At 31.2% G+C, this 13,785-nt stretch overlaps 1 protein-coding gene across 2 annotated transcripts in view; it reads right to left on the bottom strand.

The window, feature by feature from the left end:
* Positions 1-4,899: 4,899 nt before the first annotated feature.
* The window catches only part of LOC106459870 (serine/threonine-protein kinase PRP4 homolog), a 96,013-nt gene continuing 87,127 nt past the window's right edge, over positions 4,900-13,785 (bottom strand). For both annotated transcript variants that reach the window (XM_022386430.1, XM_013919543.2), the window contains one exon: positions 4,900-13,398. The gene's annotated coding sequence lies outside the window, so the exon portion shown is untranslated. The remainder of the gene's footprint in view (positions 13,399-13,785) is intronic.

Here is a 13,785-nt window from a genome sequence, read left to right as displayed (position 1 = left end):
CTCAAACAGTAAATGATCTTGCCAGCTTGGTTTTAACTCTGAACAACTTCGACTTTAATGTACATTCAGGTTAACGGTATTGCAATGGGCGCCATATTGAAAACCAGCTTTTACAACTAAGCCCTGTAAAACGTCATACATGGAAACGTTACAGCCGTCTTAAAATCACTTAAAGAATTTATCTCACATGCAAACTCCTTTCACAAAACAATCAAGTTTACCTGTGATTACTTGCCTACCCAGATTAACTTTCTTGACGTCACTGTTTTTCTAAAAGATGGAATTTTACACACTGACTTGTACAAAAAACCCACAGACAAACCACAATACCTTCACTATAAAAGCCGTCACCCCTCTCACACTAAACGAAACATAACCTACAGTCAAGCTCTTTGAATAAAGAAAATATACTCAGATAAAAGAGACTACAGAAAACACACCAAGGATCTAAAACAAACCATGTTAACAAGAGGATATAAAGATACCGAAATCGACAGACAAATTGAAAAGGCTAACAACATTCAGTGGAAAAACATCCTAAATCAGAGCAATACTAAACTTTCAAATAGAATTCCTCTTATTACTACCTGTCAGTTTAAACTCAGAAACGTTTCACGAATTCTGAAAAACATTTTCATCTCCTACAACTGAACGATCGCCTTAGGCAGATATTTCCTGAAGTTCCCGTTGTCTCCTTCCGAAAAAGAAGAACTCTAAAAGATATCCTTGTTCACGAAAAAGTGAATTACATCCCACCCAAAAAATGTTTGTCGTCCATGTAATAAAGTTCGTTGTCATACCTGCAAGTTCATAAAATCTACTTATTCATTTTCTGACAAGCACAATCAAAGAAACTTTAAAATATCCAAATAAATCACTTATGAAACAAAAAACACCATTTACCTTATACAGTGTAAAAATTGCAATTACCAATATGTGGGACATACACAAACAATTCTTAGAGAACGTTTCAACAACTATAAATCTTCTATTAACACCGAAAAAGACCTTAGATGTGTAGGAAGTAAGAAGGTATTGTGATGATTAAGTTTTGCGAGGTAAAATAAAACGTCTATAAAATGTCCATCGATATAGCTAATAATGAGATTACGTTTTGCATTTTTTCTACCAGTAAAATTCAGATTCCGAAGAATATTGGTAATGAAAGACAACTCAAAAATTTCACATTCATTAGGGAAAATATTATTGTATGTACGCTCCAAATCATTTTTCACATCTGAAACTCGGACATAAAGTGATTAAATTGAATTTTGTTGCTTGAAGCGTTGTCCTGATCTCCTGAATACATCAATTAAGCTTATTATTTTCAAAACTGTACAAGCTAAAAGTAATAGATTCTCCAAGCCATAATAATAGTGAAAACAAATTTATCACTACCATAGTATCACTATGAACCTATTCTACTTTAACAGTTAAAAATACGCTACAACAATTTAGACGTGTTGTGTCAAACCAATGAACAAAATTCTTACAATAGCTTATAAAAACATCTGAAGGTTTTGAGCAGTTTATCTTATGACATTCTAATGTTTAAAAACCAACAAATATATGCTAATATTGATGATGATCCTTAATTCACTTGAATAAAACTTAAGAAGAAACTCGATACTTAGATATTTTACAAAGTTAATATAACAACACATTTTTTAGGTACGGAAGAACTTTTTTTTTAAATTTTCATTAATAACGACATCATTTCCTAGTTAGTGTTTGGAAATGTATGATATTTTGTCGTTATACAAAATATTATCATAATTTCACATATTCAAGTAAAAAAAATTTCTTACAGCACAAAAAACAAACAATCATGAATACAACCTTTAATTTAAATATCGCTCTGCATACAACTAGATTTTACATATAACGTAATCCCTGTAGATCGATTAATAGTTCACAGATAAAATCTATTGCTATTTTAATTCTAAAAATTTGCATTTAACCAGATCCTGGTCTAGAGTTGGAAGATAATATTTATGTTCTAGTCCACACCTACTCATAAGTAAAAAAATAATTAAACACCTTACTCTTGTATACGGAGAATTTGTAGCCTATACAATTCCACTTGAATTCATAGTTAAAACTTCATTGTTATAATAGCGTAAAATTATTTTACAGTGAAAAAAAAACTATTGGTACTTCAAACGTATAGAACTAAGGCTGAAAATGTTACTGTTCATTTGTGCCTTTACCGAAAATGTATTATTGTAAATTCATCTGATTCCATTACAAGTACAACTTTTATCAACTGTTTAATTACTCATGTAGGCTTACTCCTATATCGTAGTTTTAAGCATATTTAGTATTTGTTGAATCAAATAGTTTAAATATAGTTTTCCTACCACTACTGTTTTTGTGTTTTTCGTCGGCAATGAATAGGAGCAAAGATACTATGGTTGGAATGCTATTATTATACGATATTCGAATTATTGGAAATCCCTAAGGGACTAGATAAAGAATGTAGTATTTAAAATATAAACGGTTTAATAATAATGTCTTGTGACAGATATACTTATTTGCATTTGTTTGTTTACCACAAAGCTATACAATTGGCTACAATCCACTGTGGAGAATGTAATCCCAGATTTTAGCGTTGCAATCCTCAAACTTAACACTGACTCACAGCAGGACATCAGTAAATGAAAAATACTATTCTTACACGTGGTGTTACCATTGAGTGCGTGTTTTATTACGTATGCAGTTTGAAGTCAACACAAATCGTTTAAATTACACAGGTTATAGATACAAAGCACTTTGTAACGTAGTATAAAGTTGGCTAATATTTCACGTCAAATATATTGTTCTAAGAAGTGGAATTTAACAACATTAACTAAATCAGAGATGGTCAACTTCTTTATGCTTGTAGACCAGTTTCTTAACTATACGGTTGTCTGGGGTCTGAAACTATATGGCCAGCTAAAGTACGTTTAAAATATTTACTTAATTTAAATTCTTACTGTTTACTATAGACCCTCAGTTAATTACATGGTTTTGAATAAATAGATGAGTTGACATTTGAAAAATTTTCTCAGAATCGTCACAGGACTTGTTTGCTTGGTCACGGTTTCGTTTTACAGTTTGGCCACTTTATTTTAAAACGATTAAAAAAAACACACAACACAGGTACGCATAATATATCTTTGCGGAGCACCAGATAGACATTTATACATTAGTGTTCACAAAAGTTACTAATATAGTGAAGATTTCAAAGTAAATGTAATCCTGACACACAAGTGAAGAATCGAATGGTACAACTAATTTAGTCCTAGGCCATTGTTAAGCTAGCTCTCTGGTGGCTTAGTGATAAGTCTGAGAGACTATAACTCTAACAATCGGGTTTCAATACCCACGGTGTAGCTTCATACCTAACAACAAACAAAAAGAGTCAAGTTAAAAAATAATATACTAAAATTTAACAAATCTGGCCCACCACGTATATTAAAACAGACACGCGTGAAGAATAAATTGATGCAGTGAAAATTCTATGCCATTAACTTGAGTGTTCACGGAAAATACAAAATATGTTCTAAAATGTAAGGAGTTTTAATGAAATTGTTACATTAAGTAGCAGAATTCCAAATAAGAAAAAAGAGTGTATTTTAAAAACCCTAACACTTGTTCATTAAAAGTCACATTTTGATATACATGATTCACATCTTCGTAAGGTAAGAAGAGAACTGACAAATAAAATGTAAATATTCTTGTACTTTCATAACTTGAAGCTATCGCAATCCTGATGTATTAATTAAATGTGAAGTTAAAAAAATACAATTCCAATGTAAAATGAAGTAAAAAACAGTCTTAGCCGTAAAATGTAATTCTGAAAGATTATAAAATTCACACTTAAAAGTACTCTAGTTTAAAATATATCGTTAAAGAAATAGTTATTTTCTACTTTGGTAAAGCTATTTTTGTCTTGCTCTTTAGTAAAACACTTTCAGCTCTGATAACAATAATTAGGGGTATTTTGATATGCAGCCATCTTTTCTATTTTCATGACAGTTTGCACGTCACAAGGTTATCACACCAACTCTTCCGCCTTCCATATTCTCTATCCATCCTTCGCCTCTAGATGCTTCTCTTGTATGCTTTCTCTATTCAGTCTTTCCAACGGCCTTTTAAAGTACTGAGTCTTTTTATTTTTGAGCATATTTACTAGCGCGTTTTAAACCTACATACTTTATTATAAACATGGAACAATTTTGGTTAAACATATGCAATCCACCAATGATAATGCTTATGAATAGAGAAAAACTTCACTTACCTTTAGTATAAGTGAGCGCTACGAACCTGTGTCAAAGGCAGGACAAATTTAATTGAACTTATTAAACTGATTTTGTTTAACAATTTGAAGTAAGCTCGTGTGCAGCAAGGTCAGCTATATTGAAAAATGTAACATCTAAAATTTCTTCTACGATTACTGTGGCAGTTATTTGGAAAAATAAAGTATCGGGAAGGGTACGGAATCAACCTTATATTCAATCCCACAAGAAAATAATGGAATTTTATCATACCTGTGACTGGCCTGTTAAATAAAGAATCTGGTTTGATATGTTTAGTTAAAATCCAATATTTTTGTGACACAAGAAAATAAAAATGATCAAATTCATAACTATCAATTCCCTTCTGGATGAGACATTTCCAAAATTCATCTTCTATATCTTTCCGTTTCTTCCAACTGTTTCTAGATTGGGAGATGCACGCCGACACTGTGAAGAATCCCAGGGATTATGTATCGTGGGACGATTTCTTTAGTAGTCTTTCAAGGCTTTTAAGAGAAAATTCTTTACTTTTTTAACAAGCTGTCATCATGCCAGTTTTATTTCACAGCGTTTGCCGAAGGTAACTTTAAAAGTTAATATAGTACGAAAACTACATCCATCAAGGAAAACAATTTATTCCAGGAAACAACACAATAAAATGCCATCTAAAAACTACCCTTGTGTATTTACGTTTCTTGAGATCATATAGATTTTCTTTCTCTCGTGAAGTTACCAATTTCAATCCAGTATTTTAGATTATACTCTCACATGGTAAAATATTAAAGGGATACTAATATTTGACTAGCCACCTGGTAATTTTAGTACGTTATTTCTTACACCAACCATAGTTGCATATACTTCCAGAAAAATATTATTCTTTCTTTGCTTTGTCTGTTTGTACTTTTCTTCTAGTACCTTTTTACATTTTTCACGATAATTGATTTACCATGCCAGTCTTGTGTCCTGATTCATTGGGAGACAGTTTATGTCTTTGAGACAATGCACACCACATAAACTTAAAATTTCACATACAAAAAAAGTCCCCTGTATGAGAATTTTAAAAATTAAAAAAAAAGAGACATTAGAAAATTGCCAGTTAAAACCGCTATTCAAGTAATGTCAAAATTGGTATTTAATACAATTCTGGCCCATTCTATAGATTTGGAGTTAAATAGTAGCATATTTTTAAAGTTAAATGTACCATACATACACAGATTACAATTGACAAATTCTTGTTTCCTTAGATACAGTTTCATTATAATCTATTTTTAAGGCTAAGAAAGTAATCAACTTAATACAATCCAGTGCCACTAATTCACGTTTTCATGGATAGTACCACTCGATATGTTTATATTTTATGGATATTGTAGTTCTGTTATGTTAATCTCAGTTAAAATCACTGAGCACTGTTCTTACTTTAAAATGTACTGTTCCAATATTTGTACAAGTAGCTCATTATGAAAATCCTGCCGTTATGAGTAACTCAAAGTAAAAACAGATTTAGAACATGAACTCAACCCTGGACAAACAAACAAGTCTTAACACTTCAAAATACCACTGTAAAATGTACATTTTATAGTTGAAATCATGATGATCAATTAAGCATAGTTTACAGTTAAAATTACAGTTTTGTAACATAGAAATTTAAAATAACAAGTGCTTAATGTGTGAACATTCCATGGTTAACACAATACAACCCTGGTTCATAATGTACAGATAGAATCAGAATAATAACTCAAAACAAAATGTTTTATGTTAACACAAACATTTTCATTAAAGGTAGTTCACGTTGGCAAATTTTTTTCATTAACATGATTCTGTTCTATTGATAACAATTTAAAGATATATACTTTTGTTTCTACACAGTTTTATATTACTATTGTAGCATGAGATATTTAAGCAAATTTCGATAAAACTTATGTGCAGTTTTTATACAATTTTACACTCAAATTAATTTTGTCTACAAAGAAACAATGACAATCAAAATAAATACAGTATTACTCTAGCAGATAAGGCTATACTGCTGTTTCTGCAACACCTTTAATATATATATAATTATTGCCCCACTACAAGTACCTTTTGATTAACACTTTTTTCATACAATAATAAAGTGTAGGACTGTATTATTTTCCCAAAACATTCCGATTTTTTTATGTCCCAAACATCTATCTTGCTGTTAATTACTAAACCCAGTTATCTTGCTTCTGAGTATAAAAAAATTTAATTTAATGATAACAAAGATTCCACTACACTATTTTTATCCTACTACAGCTACATGGAGAGCTGAAACAACTTACCACAGTTTCTCTTATACATACACAAGGTCAAGTTTTCAGTTAGTTGTCCATAAAACTTTCATAGAATGCTTCATTAATTTTTGTAACATAACAATTAATAAGTGGATCTTCATTTACCTAGAACAGTTTATAGGACAATTTAACAAATGTTCCCCACCTAAATAACACAACGCAAATATGGCATTTGACTATAATGAAAGACCTATGGTATTTTAGAGAAGATATTACAATAATATACAAATTTATTCATAAAAGTTACTGTTTCTTATACACAACATACTACTATTTTATAAAATTTACTTCATTTATGTAATCAAAGCCTTACTGTATAAATATACCTCTTACTTTTGTTTCTACAGACATTAAACTATTTTTATAGAATCGGATTCATTTATAAATCAAGATATTGTAGTTTAAATATACCACTTTCTGTTTGTTACTTGATACACATGGTTACTGTAAAGAGTCAAGTTCATTGAAGAAATTACAATATAAATATACCACTTTTTATTTGTTACTTGACCCACAGTTATGGGAAGTGGGAGAGATCAATTATAGTTGAGGTAGGTATCTCTCTGAACTTCATTTTTTAATTCTAAAATATTAATTTCAAATATGACACAATACCTTTGAAATAATCTGACCTACAATATCCACAATCAGAGGAGAAGAGAATGGAGGATAGAGAAGCAGCTGTAATGCATGGAGAGGTGGTGGTAGAACCGTAGTGATGCCACAATTTGACCAAGAAACACAAAGCAGAATCAAGATTCAGGTGCTAGGATAAACGAGTCTTTACACTGAGTTAAGCTGCTACAATGGTGATGCTTATGGTAACTACAGAGGTTTGGCAGTCTACAGACCTGAAGTGAAATGGCACCATGAATACTTACCATTAAAACCACCAAAAGGTGGAAAGTAGACATTCCATATAATCTTCACAGAAAGTGAATAATTACCAACAGTTATCTTGAGCTTTTGATTTCTAAATACTGAACGTCCAATAGTGAAAAGAAATTCTATATTCAAGGACATTCAAAATGTTGCAGAAATACAAACCAAATGTTAGCCAAGTGAATCTTGTGTGGAGAGCAAAGCTATCTGATGAGCCCAACTTTGGTGGTTTACAATTGTGAAAATGCACAAGAGATGTTTCCAATAGGGCAGTGAAAATAAAGGGTACAACTTTATATCCTAAAGAAGAGTAAGCTGCCAAAAAAAAACACCAGAATAATTCAGAATGCCATGAAAAATATTTGTCACAATATACATGACAGAATCCTAATCAGAGAAAAGCATATACATATAAACCTGATCAGTCTTTGGCAAAGTCATCATCCAAGAGATGTAGAATCCATATCATGAGGCCAGTGGAAATTAATTTGTGATTCTATATCATGGCAAATTCAAGTCAAATTCTGGGTTCCCAACTCACTTACTTCACAAGTAAAAGCAGTAAACATTTCTGAAAGGAATTGAATTAAGATCTCCAGATGCATCAAAAACTGAACAGGGTGTAAATGAGGATTTAAGTAAATTCACAGTCCATTAAAGATTGGTGAAAAAAATAAAGAGAAATCTCTATCATTCTCGACTTGAAAACTTCACCACAATCTTGAATCAAAACAGAAAAATGTTGCCAAGATAGCTTAATATTTGCCAAATCTGCTACAAGAAGAGAATTAAAAAATGAGGGAAATTCCATAAGGAACTAAGAAAACCAATGGAATCAGCCAAACATGTTTCCAGAATCATTTTATGTGAAGTTGACTGTTTTATTAAAACAATTTTGGAAATTCCCCACCTTATTACAGCCCATGTCAACATATCCAGTCACAATCTATCTGATGACCATGCAACTTGACAACAGCCCTACAGTTTAGTTTCCATTGCAAAAAGTTTCATTATAAGGCTGTCATGTTTAAAGCAAACCCATCTTCCCTACTTGCTTCCCATAATATATCTAATGTACAATAACAACAGTCCAATCTCACAGAAATCATTAAGCATTGCATCTGGCAACTTAACTGGTGTGTTTGTATGAAATAGCATGAATACTCTTTTTATTTTCTGCTTGCTTATGGTATGTGATGGTTGAAGTTATGTTGTGTATATGCAACTTGTGTCAATTTTTCAGTTGAAGACACTTCTTGATTCTGTGGCATACTGTTGCCTAGGATATGTGAACAGCTTTTGCCACTAGACCTTTGTATTCATAGATTCTCACCTGTTATGAAGCACTGCACTTCGATTACCAAGGCTGTGGTATGACATGTTGCAGGTCTCTTTCTGGATGGTTCTAGTGTATCAAGTAGATCCATGTTCCTTTATTTTCCAAAGCCATTGAGTACAAATGATATGCCAAGTCTCCAAATTCTAAATCACAACTTGTATAATCTTCATGATCCAAATGTATTAACATTTTTGATAGACAAATTAAAAAGTTCAAAACTAGAATCTGTTACATTACACTTAAAATTACTATTAATGTTTGTTTTGGATATAAACACAAAGCAACAAAACATGTATCTGTGCTAGCTGTCTCTAATTTTGTACTATCATCTACCACCAGCTCTAGGGCTACTGTAATTAAATAGAGGGATCTGATTGTCACTCTTATAATACATCTATAGACTCAAAGTTTGAAGTTCAATTCTTTTTTTTTTACCGCAATAACAACTAGACTATACTCAGATGCAATAGCAAGGTAAAAAATTAAATCTATCAAATTATTAATGACAATAAATTGAATTCCAACATCAAACATCATCACCATTCAAATTTTACTATACAACCTTTTAATTAGTTTATTCTTAAGATTTCAAACTCAAGATTTATGTGCTTTTCTTGGATAGACTGTTTAGGCAGAGTATTCACGTTTCAAAAAGCTGCCATCTTCAGAAAGACTTTAGAAACAATGTCCTCTACACTTGTGTTTTTTACAAGAGGCAGTTGCCATCCATCCCATTTTACTCTTTATGTGCTTAATAAATGAATACAGAACTTACATAGAACTAGTTTCAACAGATCCACAATAGCTAAGTATACATGTGCAAGTATTATTCACTTAACAATAACAAATTCTAAAGAACAGTACTCTTACACTTGATAATACTAAACTTGCCATACAAACCTGTTGTATTTTTCCAGAAATTACCTTAAAGCTTAGCTTCAAGATGTGAGCACAGTATTCTATTAAACTGATGATGTAGTTTTAATAACTTTGTAAATTTGCAATTAAGCAGATACTCTACTTCTCCTTTTCATTACACATCAAACAGATGCTGTAGTCTGTTTCACAAACTAGTGCTTTAATTTCAAAAGCACTCGAAGCTAACATTACAACACAAATTCCTACAGCAAAATCCAGCATCCAATGAAGTAGTAACAGGGATTCTTATGCCTTATCAAGCAGATGGTGTTGCCAAAGTAACTTTATAGTCCTAGTTCCTAAAGTAAAACACAGTGCAGGGTTTGAAATACACAGCAGCAAGTATAAAATCTGATAGCAAACACCTGTTATCTTGAACTTTCAAACAGTTAACTCTAAGTGACTCCAGTTGTAATATTTCTTCTGACAAGACCAAATTTCAGAAGAAATATAGTTTAAACAAAAATGTAGACTGCTGAAAGTCTTGGAACACTGACTCAAAAATGCTTTATGAAACTGACTTTTTGTAACTATGCATGCATTACCAATGTCATTTCTGCTCAAAAGCAAAACATACTTAAAATGAAAATAGGATCACAAGCACTTGTATGATAACATATAGAACACTTGACTGTGTGATCAATGTGATTACGAGTGTACTTTTAAATAATGGATATTATAAAGCTTCTAAAGGAGTGATCTGAAAAAAACAGAACAAGAATACCCACTAAAACACTAGAAAACTCTCTCAATCTATCATCACTATCTGTAACAGTGGCAACATTGTTTTCACAATTCAAACTAAATGACATATCAACTGCAGTTAAGGATTTATTCCAAAACTTTGCATTGATGAAGTCATTAAAGATCACATACACACAAGAAATCAAATAAACTTTGCTACAAAGTGGCTACAGACACTGAAACTGATAGATTGACACAAAATAATGTGAATAACAAAAATGCTTAAAAAATCCACCATTAAAGAATGAAAAGACTTCCTTTTGTAACTAAATGTCATCCTAAATATAAAAATATCTCATAATCTGAAAACAAATTATATTTGTTTAAACTTACAGACCATTTTAACTTAGTTTTCTTGAAACTACAGTTGTTTTTTTCCTTAAAAAAATTAAAATTATGAATTTTCCCCTTAATCCCACATTGTTGCAATCCTTGCAATATAGTATATATTGCAACTTGAGGTTCAGACACTTTCTCCAACAAACACAATTAAAAGCTAATAAAATCACCAGAGACTACTTTCACAACACAATTTAGGTAAAAATATAACCATTCACATGGTGGACAAATTCAAATGACAAAGAGAATGTTTCAAGAAACATAAGTCTTCTATTAACAAAAGCAAGGGCTTCCCATTGTCCAATAATTCAAACTTTCTGACCATTTTTATTTGCCTTTAACTCTAAAGCAGATAAAGTAAACTGCTAATCTGAATAATATTCATATTTATAGAATCCTGATGCTAGGATCAGTGACCTTCCACCTTTAATCCATTCTGTCAGTAAGAAATTAGTTATCAATTGTGTAAATTTCCAACTTTCTATACCCCAGAGAATTTTTTATTATTTAAATAAGTTATTTATTTCTTATATTTATTTATATTTTGTTATCAATGTGTCATCAGATTACTTTTGAAATTCACCTTAATTTATTTTTCAATATTTTCCCTAATTGTTTCCTTGGCTTTGACTAATGACTTGTTTTGCCCTAATTCTTTTCTGATGATTTCCAACACACCAGAAATCACAACCACACCTCCAACATTCATTTTCAAAACCTATATAAATGCTTCTATGATGTCATGGTTGGCTGCTATAGATGCCACATAAAATAGCTCAACTAATTTTCACATTTTACACATCAAACTCATTACTGAAAAATGGAGGTTCTACCTTCGAAACTTTGTCCAGTTTTGTGTAAAGCTACTCAAGAACTGTCTGCATTACCTATTGCCAGCTCTTGGCTTACTATTTTACCCAAGAAAAATGGAAATAACTGTCACATTATAATGCCCTCAGAGCTGAAAGGATAATCATGTTCAATGACAGGGTTCAAACTAGTGACCTAGTGATTACAAATCAAGCACTCTAATTGCCAGGCCAAAAGTTTTGGTTATCTGCTCTGTCCACCACGAGGTATCAAACCCCAGAATTTAGCATTGTAAGCCCAGAGAATTATTGCTGACTCACCAGAGGATGTGAAGCAAGTTATTCATATTTATCTTTTATAGTATGTGCACGGATAAAAATGCTTATGTGCCTAAAAGAGTTTAAAACTATAACACAAGTAGAGAAAGTAGCTTTTTATATTAAGAATAGTTTGATAAAAACCACGTTTCATCTGGTAAAATAAACTACTTTATGCAACAGCTGACCATAAAAGTTTCAAGAACAGTTGTAATGTTATTGTTTATCATCAACAGGGAATTGCATATCTACCATTCTTTCAGTAAACCAATAGAACATAATGTTTCATGTTTCCCTGTTTTTAATATAATTTCATGATATATACTTAAAAGATACAAAAACTCATAATTTTTCAAATTCCTGCCACTAACTTTGTCACTGTAATCAGAAGTGAACATTGGTCATCTAACACCATTTTAAAGCCAATGACCATTATGAGCAAACAAAATATACACATTAAGCTAGTTTTAGACAACTTAAACATGTTAAAAATATGAACATCATAGAGTGATATGCAAGTGCTGCAAAAAACACAATTTTTAACAGCACTTTTTTTGAAAACATACAGATTATTAATTAATATTCACAAGAGAAAATACACAATTAAAAAAAAACAATGCATTATTCCTAACTCAGTCACAAACACTTACTGCATATATTAATGAAGATGACAATACTAACTACAAGCAGAAATTGACTGAATGTCACTAAATGAATAACAGATGGCCAAAAGGTTTTTTGAATTACAAACCAGAATGTCTACTTTCATCAAAGCATTTGGAGTTGAACAGTTTCGTTTTGAGTTTACTTACTGATTAAGTATTATAATATTATAAGTTTCAGCTTTTCAGTTAGGAAAATTTGTTTTTAGAACAAATATATTTGAGAATGACCACAGCATTGAAATATCGTACCTGTTCTAAAAACAAACCTTCCTTACTGTAAAAGCTACAACCTGTAATAAAATAATTTTTAGTTTAGTTGAGAATGAGCTGTAGGATGTCTAAGTCTAACTAATTACTAAACTATAGAGCTTCCCCATTTCCAAAGTTTTGATATCATAAAAAAAAAAAGAAAAGAGACTGAACATGAAACACCAAACAGAAAAGCTCTAATTTTGGAAACATTCTATAGTGACTAAGCAGGGACAGCATATAACCAAGATACAAGATAATTACCTGTCTGTCACTTCCAAAATCTCTAAGTTCTGTTATATTTATTAACTTTAATTCAGATTGATAAAGCTTTAAATTAAAAACCTTATGTTTTGTCACTCAGACAATAGCTAGTCATGAAATTTAATTATCCAATACAATGAAAAGACTAGAATCATATAAATAACACTGTATATAACCATATATTCTTTTTTCTTTTCTCTTTCTTTTTTGTTTGTAAATTAGAATCCATCTTGTCTTCTATCATCAATGACCCAAAATAATCTTGCTTCTTCTTTGGACATCCTGAAAAAAGAAAAGAAACACACAGCAAACAAATTACTGCAACAAACATGTTGTCCTAGTAGAGGGTATAAATTACTGTTGTGAGTTTTCTAGCAAGAACTGTAAAAGGTAGCAGCTATCAAACAAGTGATTAAAGCCTGTTATCACATTTTAGTGAGTTGTCTTCAATGTTCAGTATTCAATAAATATCAGGAACCCTTATATCCATCTTCAAGAAGATTGTTTAGTGGATTGTAAAAATTTCAACCATCTTCAGCTTTATCTCAGTATGAAAATTCAGAGAGAAATTTCCACATTCAAAGCTTTGATTTCTAGTTAAATATTAGCAGCCATCCTATAACCCAGCCATTCCCAATCTGGGGTACATAGGGGTCTGAGAGTATAACC

Source organism: Limulus polyphemus, unplaced genomic scaffold (genome assembly GCF_000517525.1).
Source record: "Limulus polyphemus unplaced genomic scaffold, Limulus_polyphemus-2.1.2 Scaffold671, whole genome shotgun sequence".
Classification (NCBI taxonomy): Eukaryota; Metazoa; Arthropoda; class Merostomata; order Xiphosura; family Limulidae; genus Limulus; species Limulus polyphemus.
Note: the sequence above shows the minus strand (reverse complement) of the source record. Positions and strands in the feature narration are given on the sequence as shown.